This window comes from Melospiza melodia, chromosome 3 (assembly GCF_035770615.1).
Source record: "Melospiza melodia melodia isolate bMelMel2 chromosome 3, bMelMel2.pri, whole genome shotgun sequence".
NCBI lineage: Eukaryota > Metazoa > Chordata > Aves > Passeriformes > Passerellidae > Melospiza > Melospiza melodia.
The window spans coordinates 41,189,770-41,205,054 of record NC_086196.1 but is presented as its reverse complement, the minus strand read 5'-3'; the positions used below and the strand labels follow the sequence as shown (position 1 = coordinate 41,205,054).

General features: G+C 41.9%; 1 long non-coding RNA gene across 1 annotated transcript; it reads left to right on the top strand.

Moving 5' to 3' along the window:
• The first annotated feature begins 8,001 nt into the window (after nt 1-8,001).
• On the top strand, nt 8,002-14,990 carry LOC134416721 (uncharacterized). The gene is made up of 3 exons (XR_010027345.1): nt 8,002-8,197; nt 10,726-10,908; nt 14,926-14,990. It is a non-coding gene; the product is annotated as an uncharacterized LOC134416721 (long non-coding RNA).
• The last annotated feature ends 295 nt before the right edge of the window (nt 14,991-15,285 follow it).

The window sequence follows — 15,285 nt, the reverse complement described above, 5'->3', positions numbered from 1 at the left end:
TCATTATAAAGTCAAAAGTAAGGGAGTTCCCCCAGTTTGACAGAAGCATAGAGCTGGCTCCAATTTTTAGTAATTGTATCACTTGGTTTCCCAAGGCTGTCCTACACCTGGAGTGCCTCAGTGCCCAGATGCTCCAGTGGTGTGATGAGAAGCTCTGAGGGCAGCCTCCAAACCCCCCTCTGGCATACGTGGCTTGTGTCGCCTATGGCCTATCCTCCTGCTCCCAGTGACACCATGAAGAAAGAAATGCCATCTTCTCTTTTCTCCTTAAATCCTCGGCTTTTCAACAACTAGGAAATCCAGCTGAAGTTCAAACATAATACCCCAAAGATTCCGTTCTGTATGAGTGAGGGCCTATAACACAGTCAATGAAGTTGTCTGCCTTCAGTCCCAATGACACTTGGATTTATTAGCAAAGAGATCTAGAGAACTAACAAACCAGTGCCTCCTGCAGCAAAACAGGCAGCTCCAGCAACATATGCAGCTTTTCTCACCTCTGGGCTGTATAACCCACATCTTCCAGAGACCAGATGGTAGGAGTCAGCTCTGTGGGGCTGCAATGATACACGCATGAAAAACAAGTAGTGCTGTGATTCTGAGGAAAAGATGCCCTAATACATATTAAAACAAACAGGAGGTTTGCTTTCCTAAACACCAAACCAGCCTGAATGTAGCTGGGCATTCTGGATCAAGCTGCACTGACAAATGTACATTATCTTCAGCTGTGAGCACAGCTACATGTTCTGTACTAATGAAAATAAGAACACTTTCCCCAGTTTTATCTTTGGCCATGTTAAAAAGCACCATAAGCTACTTTCACCACCACTACCCTTACCTTTATTTATTATGCAAATAAAAAATTAATTTCTTAATCTTTGTGGCCCTATAGAAATATTTTTTTCTCTGCGGTGTAACAAGGGATATGCCTCTCTAGCAGGCAGTGCTTTACATGTAGTAAATCATTTACTGGTGCTGGCAATCATTCACCTAGCTATCAGAGAAAACCAAGCAGCACTGAGAGAAGGTCAGGGATCAGCTCCAGCCCAGACAGGTATGGCTGGGCTCTCACAGGCTTTGAAATACACCAGTGGGAATCTGCAGGCTGGTTGCCAAGAGTGCATTTGGGGTGAGGGGAGGGGAGTGGGACACAGTGGGTAGCACAGTGCCAAGGGCATCCCTCTGCCCTGCAGAATCCCCTCAGGGACTGGGTGCTTTCCTTTATCCATTTTACGTGGCTGTTTTTTTCTAGCCTGTTTACCTCTCAGATGAAAAAAAAAAGCAGAAAAATTAAGTCCACAGACTGAATATCTGTTGTAAATCCAATTCCTTTGTGGTTCATGGGTGTTGTCCTTCAGCAGCGTCTTATGCTCACTTTCCTCCACGTCCAAGTGCCCCAATTCTACTTAATCGCTCTTCAGGCATCACAGCCACCCAATTAACATCACCTAAACAGGGTAGTCACTCAACCCATAAAACAGGACGGGCATGGGATGTAATTTGTATAACCCACAACAACCACTCCATCATTGTTTCCAGATCTAACTTCAATTTCCTCATGTGTGCTCAAAAGCTGACAATTTATAAGAAAACATTTTTTCTGACCAGCTCTTGTTAGTAGCCCTTAACTGAACTCAGTTTACATTACAGACTCCTCTGGGGCTGGCATAGATGAAATAAGCTCTCTGCAATTGATGTGCTGTGTAGCTTACTTCAAAAGCCTTGTGGAAATACTAGGGCAACAGTTCAGCCTGCAGAGGTGTGACTAACCCTTTCTCATTCCTGCAAGGGACAACTTGTGTGACTCCATCAGCCTGAGATGACCTAAAATCTTAGAAATAAAAGGATAATAAGAGTCCTCCTGTGCATGCAGTGCTCATGGTTGCCATACAGTTGTGAAGTTGCATATGGGCTTGCCAACTCAAGTTTTCTACACTTACGTTGTGTGAAGATCTCTCTATTGTCCTGAAGTTGTACTGGGTGAAATTCTGCATCAAGTAAAGGAAATAGCAGAACCCCAGGTGGCAGGGATTTTACCCCAAAGCTCTCTAAAAACCTCAGGCTCACTTACATCATACCCACAGAATAATGAGGGTCTCCAGACAACTAAGTTCTATGAACTCGTTGCTGCAACTTTTCCTCCTTTGCCTCATTCTCTCATTTGCATGTCCAAAATGTAAGAAAAGAAATCATCAAATAAAGAACTGTCATCCTTGATCTCCTTATTGATTTCAATTTTGTTCATAAACCCTTTTCCAAGGTTGCACATTGGCCATCTTCATGTGTGATGTTACAAAATGCTAGCAATAGCCTGGCTAACACTGGAACTATTCCTGTAGGAATGGGAGCTTGGTACAGTGTGTGAATGTTTTTTCATGAAGTTGCTATTTACTTGAACCATCACTCCAAGAAAACCCAAGGTACAGTGTGTACTTATGCTTGAGGGGCCAGAGGGTTTTTCTGGCTTTTAACTTTGTTTTCTTGAAAGATAAACTTCAGTTTACTCAAGAACAGGAAAGATTTATTAATTCTTGCAGAGCAGCATGCTTGTGTTTCTTCTGACTTTTGTATTCACATCTGATAAATCAAGAGAAGATGTGTCTTGGAAAACATCACATTTGTGCAAGATCAGATGCAAAACTGGAAATCTTTCTTCACGTAAACCCCCCTTCATACCTAAGATTTCTCCTGCGCTGACGCTGTTTTATTTAAACACAGCGCCGCGGCTGTCTGGGGCAGCGGGGCGGGGCCGGGGCCGGCGGCGCCTCTGCCGCCAGGGGGCAGGAGACACCTGGGGAAAGCTGGGCTCGGGAATGGGATCGGGAATGGGATCCTGGGGCAGAGACACCTGGGGAAAGCTGGGCTCGGGAATGGGATCGGGAATGGGATCCTGGGGCAGAGACACCTGGGGAAAGCTGGGCTCGGGAATGGGATCGGGAATGGGATCCTGGGGCAGAGACACTGGGGAAAGCTGGGCTCGGGAATGGGATCCTGGGGCAGAGACACCCGGGGAAAGCTGGGCTCGGGAATGGGATCGGGAATGGGATCCTGGGGCAGAGACACCCGGGGAAAGCTAGGCTCGGGAATGGGATCCTGGGGCAGAGACACCCGGGGAAAGCTAGGCTCGGGAATGGGATCGGGAATGGGATCCTGGGGCAGAGACACCCGGGGAAAGCTGGGCTCGGGAATGGGATCGGGATTGGGATCCTGGGGCAGAGACACCTGGGGAAAGCTAGGCTCGGGAATGGGATCCTGGGGCAGAGACACCCGGGGAAAGCTGGGCTCGGGAATGGGATCCTGGGGCAGGAGACACCTGGGGAAAGCTGGGCTCGGGAATGGGATCGGGAATGGGATCCTGGGGCAGAGACACCTGGGGAAAGCTGGGCTTGGGAATGGGCTCGGGAATGGGATCCTGGGGCAGAGACACCTGGGGAAAGCTGGGCTCGGGAATGGGATCCTGGGGCAGAGACACCTGGGGAAAGCTGAGACAGGGGATGCGATCCAGGGGACAGGGCGGCCTCCCACCCAGATCCCCTGCCCGCAGAGGGGCTTATTGTGTCCCAGGACACTCTGCCCAGCACCCCGGAGCCTCCTGAGCAGCTTGGCAATGCTCAGTGGGGCCCTTTCAGCCATCCTTATTTCTGCTCCTCTGGCAACAAGACAGGTGGTCTAGAAGGCCAATGGCATCCTGGCCTGCATCAGAAACAATGTGGACAGTAGGACCAGGGCAGGGACTGTACCCTTCTACTCAGCACTGGTAAGGCCACACTTCAAATCCTGTGTTGAGTTCTGGGCCCCTCATTACAAGAAAGTGCTGGAGCCATTCCAGAGAAGAGCAGTGAGGTTGGGGAAGGGTCTGGAGCACAAGTCCTATGAGGAGCAGCTGAGGAGGCTGGGACTGTTTAGGCTGGAGAAAGGGAGGGTCAGGGTGACCTTATTGCTCTTCACAAGTCCCTGAAAGAAGAGTGTAGCCAGGTGGGGGTCAGCCTCTTCTCCCAGGTATCAAGTGACAATACAAGAGGAAAAGCCCTCAAGTTGCATCAGAGGAGGTTTAGATTGGCTACTAGGAAAAAATTCTTCGTGGAAAGGGTTGTCAGTCACTAGAACATGATGCCCAGGAAAGTGGTTGAGTCACCAACTCTGGAGGTATTTAAAAGGTATGTAAATATGGCACTTGGGAAAATGGTTTGTTGGTGGACTTGGCAGTGCTGGGTTAATAGCTGGACTTAATGTTCGTGCACATCTTTTCCAACCTAAATGATTCTATGACTCTTTGGCTTTTAGGTGCTCATCTCCCCTGAAACTGCAGGCCAAGGACCTAAAGTGGAGTTACTCTCTCTCAGATGTTTTAGACTGAGGCTGAAATGAAGTGTCTGATTGTCTCACCACTGATGATGAAGGGTCACCCAGGTCACGGAGTTAGCTTCCACCCAGACACCTGCACCACTGGTGTGTGCAAGGCATGGCCTAGCACCTGCATGCCTTCCAGTGGGAGTGTGGAACTGCCTTCCGTCCACGGGCTTGAGTTCATTTAGGGAGATGGGAGCCCCTATACTGCTGCCCATTCTTAGCCCTGAGATTTTACCTTTATGTACATATACACACACCCAGACAGACCTCTGTGTGTATATATATGTATGTATGTATGTATGTATGTATGTATGTGCGTATGTATGTATGTATGTGCGTATGTATGTATGTATATATATATGTATGCATTTAACTCCCTATTTCCGAGAGTTTTTCATTCCAATATCTCATGGAAAAATTGGCATGATAGATATATAGTTTTTCTTTCCACCAACATTTGCATTTGCTTGCATCAATCTGTATTTCCTGTCTCCATTCCTCCTTCTTCTCCATAAAAGCCACATGCATCACAGAGCTGCCCTCGTGGTATTGTAGAATTGCCATTTTTGTGCTTTCCAGCCTCAGTACAGTTAGCTCTTGTGAAACAGCATCTTGATTCCCAGGAGTGACATCAGGAGCTTTTTGGGTAAACGTAATCACCACCTGCACTTCCAGAAGAAGACAGAGTACCTTCGATTGAACAGCTCCACATTGAAGTCTCTGTTGAGCTTTTATAAATGACTCACCCAATAGCTCAGCTCACTGAGGCCTGATTTCAGAGATACAGTCTGGTCTTTAAGCACATACTCAGATGAGAGATCACAACTCTAAATTAGCAGCACATGTGGATATGACACTGGATTAACACAGCATGCATGAACGTCAATACTTTGAGTCATTATTTTCAGGGGCAAATCAGGGGTGCTGCTTCTGACGCAATTTCTCCCAAGCCTTGTTCCACCAGGAACTGCTTCTGTGTTTCTCCCTGGCAATGACCCACTTTGTTCTATTATTAAGAAAAGCATAACCATATAAATAGTTATAATTCTGAGTTTTCTCTCCCATTGTGCTGGACAGAGAGTAGAAATTTCCATCTATTCGTCCTGCTGCAGACAACTCACCTTCTTCACACCAGGCTGATCACACTTGTGGGGTTTAGCTTCCCCTTGCAGAAACCATGCTGCACCTCTAATTTTAAAAGCATGCCTTTCTTAAACTCCTTGCTGTGACAGACAGTTGAGTGCAGGAAGAGGAAACAGGACTGTGCAGAACATGGTGTTGTATATGCCTAAAAATATGGGAGAAATAATTTTAAAGCTACACACAGAGTTAACACATACATGACCAAGAGTAACTATTGAGAGCAGTAAGAAAGGGCCGGGAGATGGATGAGAGAGAACAGGGAAATACTGCTTGGGCAGAGAAGTTTCTATTTTGGGGATGTTTGCAAGGAAGTGTGACAGCATCTACCTATTTCCCTTAAGTGTTGGTGAGCTTATTTTGTTAACTCAAAAGCTCAAAGCTTTTGTGCTTTGTAGTAGCAAACACTGAGGTACAAGCATTGGACCCATGTAGAAAAGAGTGGAGATGAGGGATTTAGTTTAAATGCTGTCATTGATGAAAAGTAAGCACTGAAGATATGTGCTTACAGAGAAAGAGAGGAATGGTAGGCAGGGGAAAAATACCCTTGTCTTTTTGCTCCTCTCTCTCTCATTTACACATCATACAGTAGATAGCAATTACTATGAAATATAGTCTGTGGTATAGCATGATCCGTTGGAAAAGTGAGACCACGAGAGACTTTAATTGATCACTCAATAACAGATGGGGTTATAAAACCTGGGACAATAAGGAATATTTGCAGAACAAATGAAAGATCAATTCCCCTTCTGTTGTAGAAGCAAGAAAACAGGCAAGTGTTAAAGAACAATCTAAAAGGCAAAATGATGAGGAAAAGAACATATGGCAAAGATGGAAACTGCTAAATACACACAGAGGAAAATGTATGTTTTTAAACTCTTTACAGCATGCCTCTTTCTAGTATTTTTGTGCTTCTTTTGCTACCATTTGTGAAGATTACTTGGATAATTACTTGGATCTCAGTAGTACAAAGCATGAAGAAACTAGGTACAAAATATACGTTCAGTAAAAGTTTAAAGCACAATAGGCAGACGAAATAGAAAAGGAATCTTTATCACAGGAGGTCTGAATGAAAATGCTACTAAATTTTTTTTCCCACACATACTATTGTAAAGGAGATTATGCCATGTTTAGAGAGTGAATGCCATTAGAAATGGGACAGGAATCAGCTCTGTGCAGCCACAGGCACCTTACTTCTTAGTGCAGTATCTAAACAGCAACACCAAGTGTATCCCGTACTCCATTCTCCTAGGAACAGAAGCACATTAAACATGGGAAGCATTGATAAACCACTCAAATACTGAAATCCCTTTCAACTACTCACAGTCTGTTTGTACAGTCTGATGAAGGCCAGGAGGAGGCCAGTGTGTGAAATGAATGACCAGTGCAGAAATTGAGCCTAAGAGGGCCGCTCCAAGGACATCCAGAGCCTGCTCACTCCCTGTGGGACATGCAGGGCTGGATATGGTTGGCACTTCAGCAGCTCCAAATAGTCTTCAGTTTCTGGGTGAGACAGATGTCAGGGTGAGAGGTACCCAGATCAGTGCTAGCTGCCATCCCCAGCCTGGCACATTCAGAGCACCCTGGATGTGTGCAGTCATCCACATCCAGCAGTGACCACTCCAGGGACCCTGTGTGAGAAGTTCATTCCAGACTCAGCACTGAGCAGCCTGACTCCCTCTGTGAGCAGGAAGGCTGCCTTTAAACATGTGCTAGAACTGCAGATTTCAGGGAGAGCACCAGGCCTTCTCGTTCCCTCAGTCTGTGCCCAGCTCTTTGCTAGAAAGGTCCCACAGAGTTCACAAGGACTATCCTATGTTTAAAAGAAAGACCCGTCAGCTGGCTGCTTGTTGCAGGCGTGACAGGCTGTGGCTCATAAGTGGGCACTGCCCACTCATGCAGTGGGGTATGCAGCAGAGATGTATAAACCCTCTCTGGGCCCATAGCTGGATTTAGCCTTGTGCAATTCTTTGCAAGATCAAAAGTACAACTGAACAGAAGTGAGGTCAAAATCCTGGATTTAGAAGTAGCAGCTTTTAGTTTTATGTTTCTATGTTTGTTCTAAACAAGTATTTATTTTTCTTTATGCTGCATTTCCTTTCTCTCATGTTAGCATGGAAAAGAAGAAAATGAAATGGGGACATCCCTAAATATCTGCCTCTACAGCTCCATTTGAATACAGCACAGTGAATATTAGACTACATTACAGTGAGTAGTATCATTCATAGCAATATGAGACCAACAACATGGAGAGAATAGCAACACTGATGCTTATCACCTGGGCTACACTGCAGAAGAGTGTGAGCTGTATTCTCAGCAGAGCTTTTTCTGGGTTATGACTCATGCAGAGCCCTGTTTTTCTGCTGCTCTCCCACCTACTGAGACAAACAAGAGAGCTACAGTAAATAAATAAATAACCAGTTATTATTATCAACCAGAATTCAATACAGAAATTTAATATACTGGTGCACATCCTGCATGCAGGCATATCAGGATCCTGAATCCAACATCCCACTTGTGCAGTCACCTGTGCCTTGCCCCCTCCCACTCTGAAGCTTTTGCTGAAGCTCCCTTAGTTCAGGCCTTCTTCTCATTTGCAGTCATTTACCTATAAGAGTCGGCCAGCAAAGAAGAGAGGTTTTCAAGGACTCTACAGCCAAGGAAGAGTAGGTGGAGAGGTTGGATGGAAGAGATGAAAAAGCCAGAGGAGGTAAGCAGTAGGGTAATGCAGAAGCAAGTCTGGGCAGTGGGTGAGATCTTGCTGACAGCAGCATTGTCACCCTGTTAAAGACCTTTCCAATGATGTAGGCAGGGCTTGTGACTGTAAGGGTTTCAGTTTTCTCTTTTTTAAGGACGGGTATGTTCATGCGCCAGATGGAAGATATAATAGTGAACCAGCATTTATCCAAGTTTAGTGGAGAGCCCTCTTCTTCATACCCACCACAGCAAAGCTGATCCTCAGATGTTTCAGAAGCTGAACTTGGGGTACAGCAATCTTTGACCATCCAGTGACCTTTGACAAAGTGAATTAACATAGGAGACATCTGCATATCTGGATGGAAGGGGATATGTGCTCCACAAGCCTTCTTTGTCCATGCTGCATTTCATCTTTTTGTTAGCTTAATGAAGGGGCAAAATCTTGACATAATTGTAAACTCTTGACTACTTGGAAGTCGGGATTGTCTTTATAAGGTTCACCAAAATAAAGGACATCAGCTTCTGTTTCAGAGAACTGTGCACAACCAGACTTGAAACAGTAATAATAATACAAGTGCTCAAGTATGACACATTAGGATAAAATCAGAATGCACAGCCAAGTAAGTGACTTAATCTTCTATGAAGCTGCTTTTATTTGGAACCCTTCAAAAAGCTGCAATAAATTCATTCTTTTGGCCAAACTGGCATAAGCACCTTAAACATGGCAACATGTTTCCAGTTTCTTGTGTGTTAGGCTTTGGGGCTCATCTTTTTGAAATACTTAGCAGTTTTCTCCCATCCAGTAATTTTCTTTTCTTCTTTTTTTTTTTTTTTTTTTTTTTTTTTTTTTTTTTTGAGGGGGAGGAAGATTTTTTTGGTGTGCTAATACTGCAACAGTGAAGTTCTTCCCTCAGGCTGGTTTTATTTTGTGGACATCTGAAACATTTGGGATCAGATTACATACTGGCAAGTAGGACAATGGCATTGCTGTAATGAGCTGGAGGCTAATTTATAGGCTTTGCAGATGTGAATGCATTACCATGCAAATCATGAGCAGCTCCTGCCTATAAATAAAATAACTCACCTTGTCAAAGATGGCTGTCCCAAAAATATAATGAGTATTATAAATTATAAGCAGGTGTCAGATTTCCACTTCCTTTGTATTCTTGTTTGTTCTTCTCTAAGGAAGCATTTAGAGATAAAATGTTCAATACAGTGTATGGCACAGGCAGTTACAATCTTTGCTGCCCAGTACTATTATCACCTTTTGCCAACTGCCACTCCTTCATTTGTTAGAAAAACAGCTAGCTGGACTTGTCAGCAGCTTTGAATAATATTTTCCTACATGGTAGTCCTCTGGAAAGGAAGGATGAGCTGTGGTGAATGCACTGAGCAGTGGTGAATGCACTGAACTGTGGCTCAGAAGTTTTGTGTTCACAGCTCTGCCTCAGACCTGGTGTGTGGACTTTTGGAAATCTTTTAAGCAGTGCATTTCATAATTTCTTTAGCTAAGAAATAAGCAACATTGAAGTATGTTTTACCTGTGCTTCCTGTTCAAATATTGTTTTGGGGTAAAGCCTGTCTTTGCTGTCTATCTGTGCAAGGTTGTTTGTGTTGGCACACAGTGGGCACACCTGGCAGCAGAAATAACCACAGAAATAACTTCTGAAGTTACAGTTTCAGAAAACACTTAGGAATTAACTCAAATCCAATGGGTACAAAAATCTAAGGTATTTTGTTTGCTTCTTTTGTTTGATTGTTTTTGAAACTTGAAGAGAACTTAATGAGACTGCACTTAATCATGTGACTTGCTTAATGAACTCACGCAGAACTGATGTCTCTATGATTTTGCCAGCTTCCTGCCACTCCCTACTTCCCTAAAACACCTTTTAATGACAGAAGAGCAGAAACAGCAAAACTGAAGAATTCCTACAAGTTTCACCAAAAACCACTGCCTTGTGGAGGAGAGAATCCCAAATTATTGCCTTCCTCCCCTAAAGGAGAAGTTCTACAGTGAACTTGGAGAGAACATCAGAACTGTTAAATTTTGCTCCTAGTAGAGATACTAATTTCTTCTTAAAATTATATTTTTGAGGTTGATTCCAGTGGAAGAAAAATCTTTCTCAAAGTGGAATAGGCCAGCTGGAAACAAGGCTCACTGACAGCTTTGCTTAGTTTATGGACATATTAGACCAAGCTAAGCCTTTGCCATCTGCTCTGCCACCAATTGTAAATGGAAAAATCTCACACCAACCAAACAAAAAGAACAAATCACAAGAACATCAAGGAGATAAAAGTGATTTAGCTGCTTGTATATACTCCACCAATAATGCAGCTTGCACTGAAGATGTTCTTTCTCATAATTCTGACACAAATCACAAGGAAAACTGTTCGCACACAACACAAAAAGTTTTCTGCTGAGCTGGAATTTTCTTGAACCAGACCTGACTCCACTAGAGTGTTCAAATGTATTTATATTAAATTATGTGAGCTTTATATAAAGAGTAGCCTTAATAACTTTTTATATTGTTGGCATCTTAGGCAGTAAGGTACAATGGGGTGTGCCCACAGCTTTGCAAGTACTGCAGTGGCTAACTGCAATTTACAGGAAGAGCCTTTAAGAAGCAAGAAAGGAAGGAAAACATTACAGGACTTTCTGCTGCCCTCCTCAGAGAGTGTATGAACATATACTGAAGCATCCAACAACTGCATGGAATATGTGAGGTATGTTAACCTGTGTATTGGGAAGAGTTATGGTAGCTAAAGGTTTTGCTTCTGGTTTTGAAGGGAAAGCCTTTCCCTATAGTGCTGGTAGGAAGATGTGTCTTCATTCCATGACCAATAACAGTAAATTAGCTTAAAATATCTTGCACAAGGCTGAATGGAAACAAATTAAATTTGGGAGTTTAATTAAAAAATATTTATATTTCATATACTTTGTACTTATAAATCATGGCTAAAGCAACATGACTAAATCCTCTTACTCTGATAGCTACATAACTATTCATTAATGGGTCAATGATGATCTGTTCTTCTGCACCGTAAAGATCAGCTTACCCTTGGCATTGGAAATAACTGGATTGTTTTTTTCCCAAATGAAGAAATTATTCAAAGTAGTCCCTTTGGTATTTAGGTATTTAAGAAGATAATGTTTTCAACTACAAAGATCAGAAAAGGCACGATAAATGAAATTAACACTTTTCTCATTACTAATTACATGTAACTGCATAAAATCAATATTGTATCTGTAATACATATGTCATCTATAAAGTTGGCTGGCATTATAGGTGGCACTACCTCAAGGTTACCTGGCAACTGCCACAGTACAATCTCATTCTCATCCACTTTATCAAATACTAACTGGGGCTGAAATCTTCCATCTGGATGGGAGCAGGGGTGATTGCTTTGCATTTCAATCAGATCAGTTTCACCATTTCAAGACAAAAGAGAGCAGATAATGTGCCAAATTTAATACAATCTGATAACCTTTATTTGAGAAGATATCCCTGTTTGTTGCCATGAAGAATTAAAGTAAAATGTAAGATTGGCTTATGTATCTGGCTTATGCTTTTTGCTGCATGTCAAAAACTTGTCCAAATGTGTACAAATTTCAGCAGATCAGCTTACACACATAAGGTGATTCATTTTTATCAGTTCTTACAGATCAAATGTGAGAGACCACATTGCAAAACTCAAGGGCTATGGTAGAAAAGCTGCTCTCTTTTCAAATCTGCAAGACCCAAAACCACAGTTCTGCTGGTTGCAATTGTTTTGATAAAACATGAAGGAAAAGAGTTGCTCAGGACCAACCATCTACTAATGAAATCAGTGAGACTTACAGTAGTATAGAAAGCAAGAGTACAAGGCATATTTAAGATCAAACCATCAAAATCCATTTGTGCTGTATCCCTAAAAATAGTCTTTGTTCTTTAAAGGACCATCATTTTAATAATCTCCAAAAAATTTCAATCTCTTATTTTTCTTTCTGCCTGCCCCATAGTACATTGAAGATAGGAAGCAGTCCAGTTTGACTACTAGAAACCAGATGAACCTGTGGTTATTAGATCTGTTTTCCCCCAAGGTTTTTCATTTATAGACTGAGTAGTATATTTGATCTGGAAGCTACTGAAATTTAAACACAGAACTCTAGAACTCCATTGCTTGAAATATCTCCTCAAAATACATGTTGGGAATATTCTATATTTCTGCTTGATTTTTCATTTAATGCATGAAAAGTTTTCAAAAATTATACATTTGGATAGTGGTGCTTTCCCTCAGGTCCACAAGGCTGGGTGCTTGTGACTATTGCTGTAATAAGAGCTTTTGTCTGGTTCAATATCACTTAGCATTGGATTTTCAGATCGTGACTTAGACGTAATTACTGTCTACTCCCAGCAAGGTGGAAGCTGAATGCTCTACTCCCTCTGATTATATCTCCAGAAAGTACATGCCAATAACAATCTGAGCATTGATTTCATGTTGATTAATACTAACAGTGAAATATAAAAGGACATCACTCAACATACAAGTTCATCAGTCAGTTTATAGCAAACTGGCCTCTTGAAGAACATTCCAAGAAAGCTTCCAAGTGTGTGACTATACCACAGGTCTACTTACAGGTTAACTTTACTGCTAATATGCAATTTAAGTGTCAAAGTCAGAAAACAAGTCCTGTGCCCAGTCAGATGGCAGAAAGAGATGTAGAGGTAATTGATAGTCTTTTCCAACCTAATTGATTCTGTGATACCTTTGAGATGAAAAGTAGTGTCTGCAGGGACAAGAGCAAATGAGGTGTAAAATATCCTAATACACTTTGAAAGAGCTTTTGGAGACTGGGACTTAATTCCCTTGAAAGAAGTTCCCACTTATTATTGCGAGGAAAAGGTATAATAAACAGGAACTAAACTATGATCTGAAGTTAACTATCTCTCTTATTCCAGAATATTTTATGTTTTAAATCTTTTAAGTTGATCTTTAAAGCTGGAAAAATATGAACCATTGATTAACCGAGTCAAACAATATCTCAGAGAGTTTGGGAGCAGCTTGGAGAAGAAGGAGATTTTTTTTCTTGTGTTTATATTGAGTTTTATATGGCTGCATAAAAAGATGGCTTTGAATTGAATTTTGGCACTATTGCATTGTAAACATGAGAGTATTGCCCTGAAACCAGGGAACTCATTTCAGATTGATCTATTTGTGGCATAACAGAATCTACATTTAAACATCTACTTTACCCGTCCCTTTGTGTTTCTCTTTACTTAGCACCATACTTAACAAATTCAGGGATTTGTCAGGGAGTGCTCCTACCTTAAAATTTGTAATAGTAGTGGGAAAATCTCTTTATCTATTTCAAAAAGAGCATAGTGAGTCGAAAGCTTGTATAATATCTAGCTCTTCTAGGAGTATTTCTAGTACTTCAACTCATGTATTTATATGCTTAACACTAAACAGGCAGTGAAATCACAATCCATTTCCTGGCCAGTAGAGATGTATTTAGTCAGACCTTGCTGACCTTTCTTGGCTTTGTAACACAAGCCTCTGACAGCTGCAAATGTGACGATGTCCTTGTTTCCTCATAATGAGGAGAGGCCACAACAGATTCCAAAGCAGGTTATGAACACAAATATGTATAATACATTTGCAATTTTCAGTGACCTACATTTCATACAGCTACATGACAAGTTACCAGCTCAGTCACTTTTCAAAGACAGCTTCAGAGAGTTTAGGTTTGTCCATTTTACATGTTCCAAACATATGATGGCCAGATGATACAATCTTTTTGTATTCAGCTTTTGAACAGACTGCATTCTTAAGCTTCCTTCCCCAGTTTAATACTCGGGGAATCCTCTGGATTAGGGGAGAATAGTGGGACAGAATGAGTCCTCTAAAGTTTAGTTTTCTGACTGAATTGAAACTCTTGTGATATTAAGGTTAACTTCACAGTTACTTGTAATTTTCTTGTCCCTTGAAGCCTTTCCAGTGGAGTCTGATGGAACCAAGAGAGCTTTTACAGTACAAATCTTCATGGTGCCTTTTCCCATGTACTCACTCATCTTCACAAACTCTTGTATTTCAAGGTAGAGAAGAACTAGAATTAGTACAGAGAAGGGCAATCAGAATGACCAAAGATCATTTTGGGAGAAAAATTAAATAGAATAGTCCACTGTAGACTGGAATAAAAACAGCTGAGGAAGAACATGTTCAATGCATAAAGAACCATGAATTATGGGGAGAAAATAGGGGACTCTTATTAAGTGCTTCTCAAAGCACAAAAGGTAGGTAGCTTCAAAAACTTGTGAAAAAGAGGATAAAACTGGTCAAAAAAGAACTTTCTTTTGTTTGCACACAACTTGGCTGTGGAACTTACTGCCAGAGGGTAGTTGTGCAGGTCACAAGCATAAAAATGTTTCAAAAGGAATTAGGTACATTCCCAGAAGAAAAATCCACCAGATATTATTTATGAAGATAAAACCACTGTCTCAGGAAGTGCCTAGTCTGCAATTTAACAGAAACTGGGAGAGTTCAGCATAGGGAAGGTCATTTTACTTTTTCTGCCCTTTCTTTAAGAATGCCCAACTAACTTCTGTAACAAATACAACTGCTACATAAAAATGACCTTGATGTGGCCCAGAATAGCTGTTCTGTGTTCCTGATGTCTTCTTCTACTACCTTGGCAATGAAAAAGATTAATGTAAATTGAAGACAGTCATGGTGATTTTTATTTTTTGTCTCTCTTTGCAGAAAATATATCTTCAATGAAGTCCCAAAGTCCTGTCTCATATTTCTTCCCTGGCATGGATCTGAAGATTTTACATTTGTTTCAACTGTTCTTCACAGAATAAATGCTGTGAGGCTGTACTGAAAAGACAGTTCTGAATATATGCTGGCTTTATTTACAGCTACCACTCTAGATACTTTTTCTCCCGAACTCTGTAATCCTGCATGGAGCAGCATTGATACTTAATGTGCTTTGCTGTGCTCAGAAAGGTCATACTTTGAAGGGTGCAGAAAGCAGCAGCAGCTCAGGAAAGACTTCACTGAGCCCCCAGCTCTAGCCTCTGGTTACTTGCTGTGTAATCAGGCAAACAACGACAGATGCCA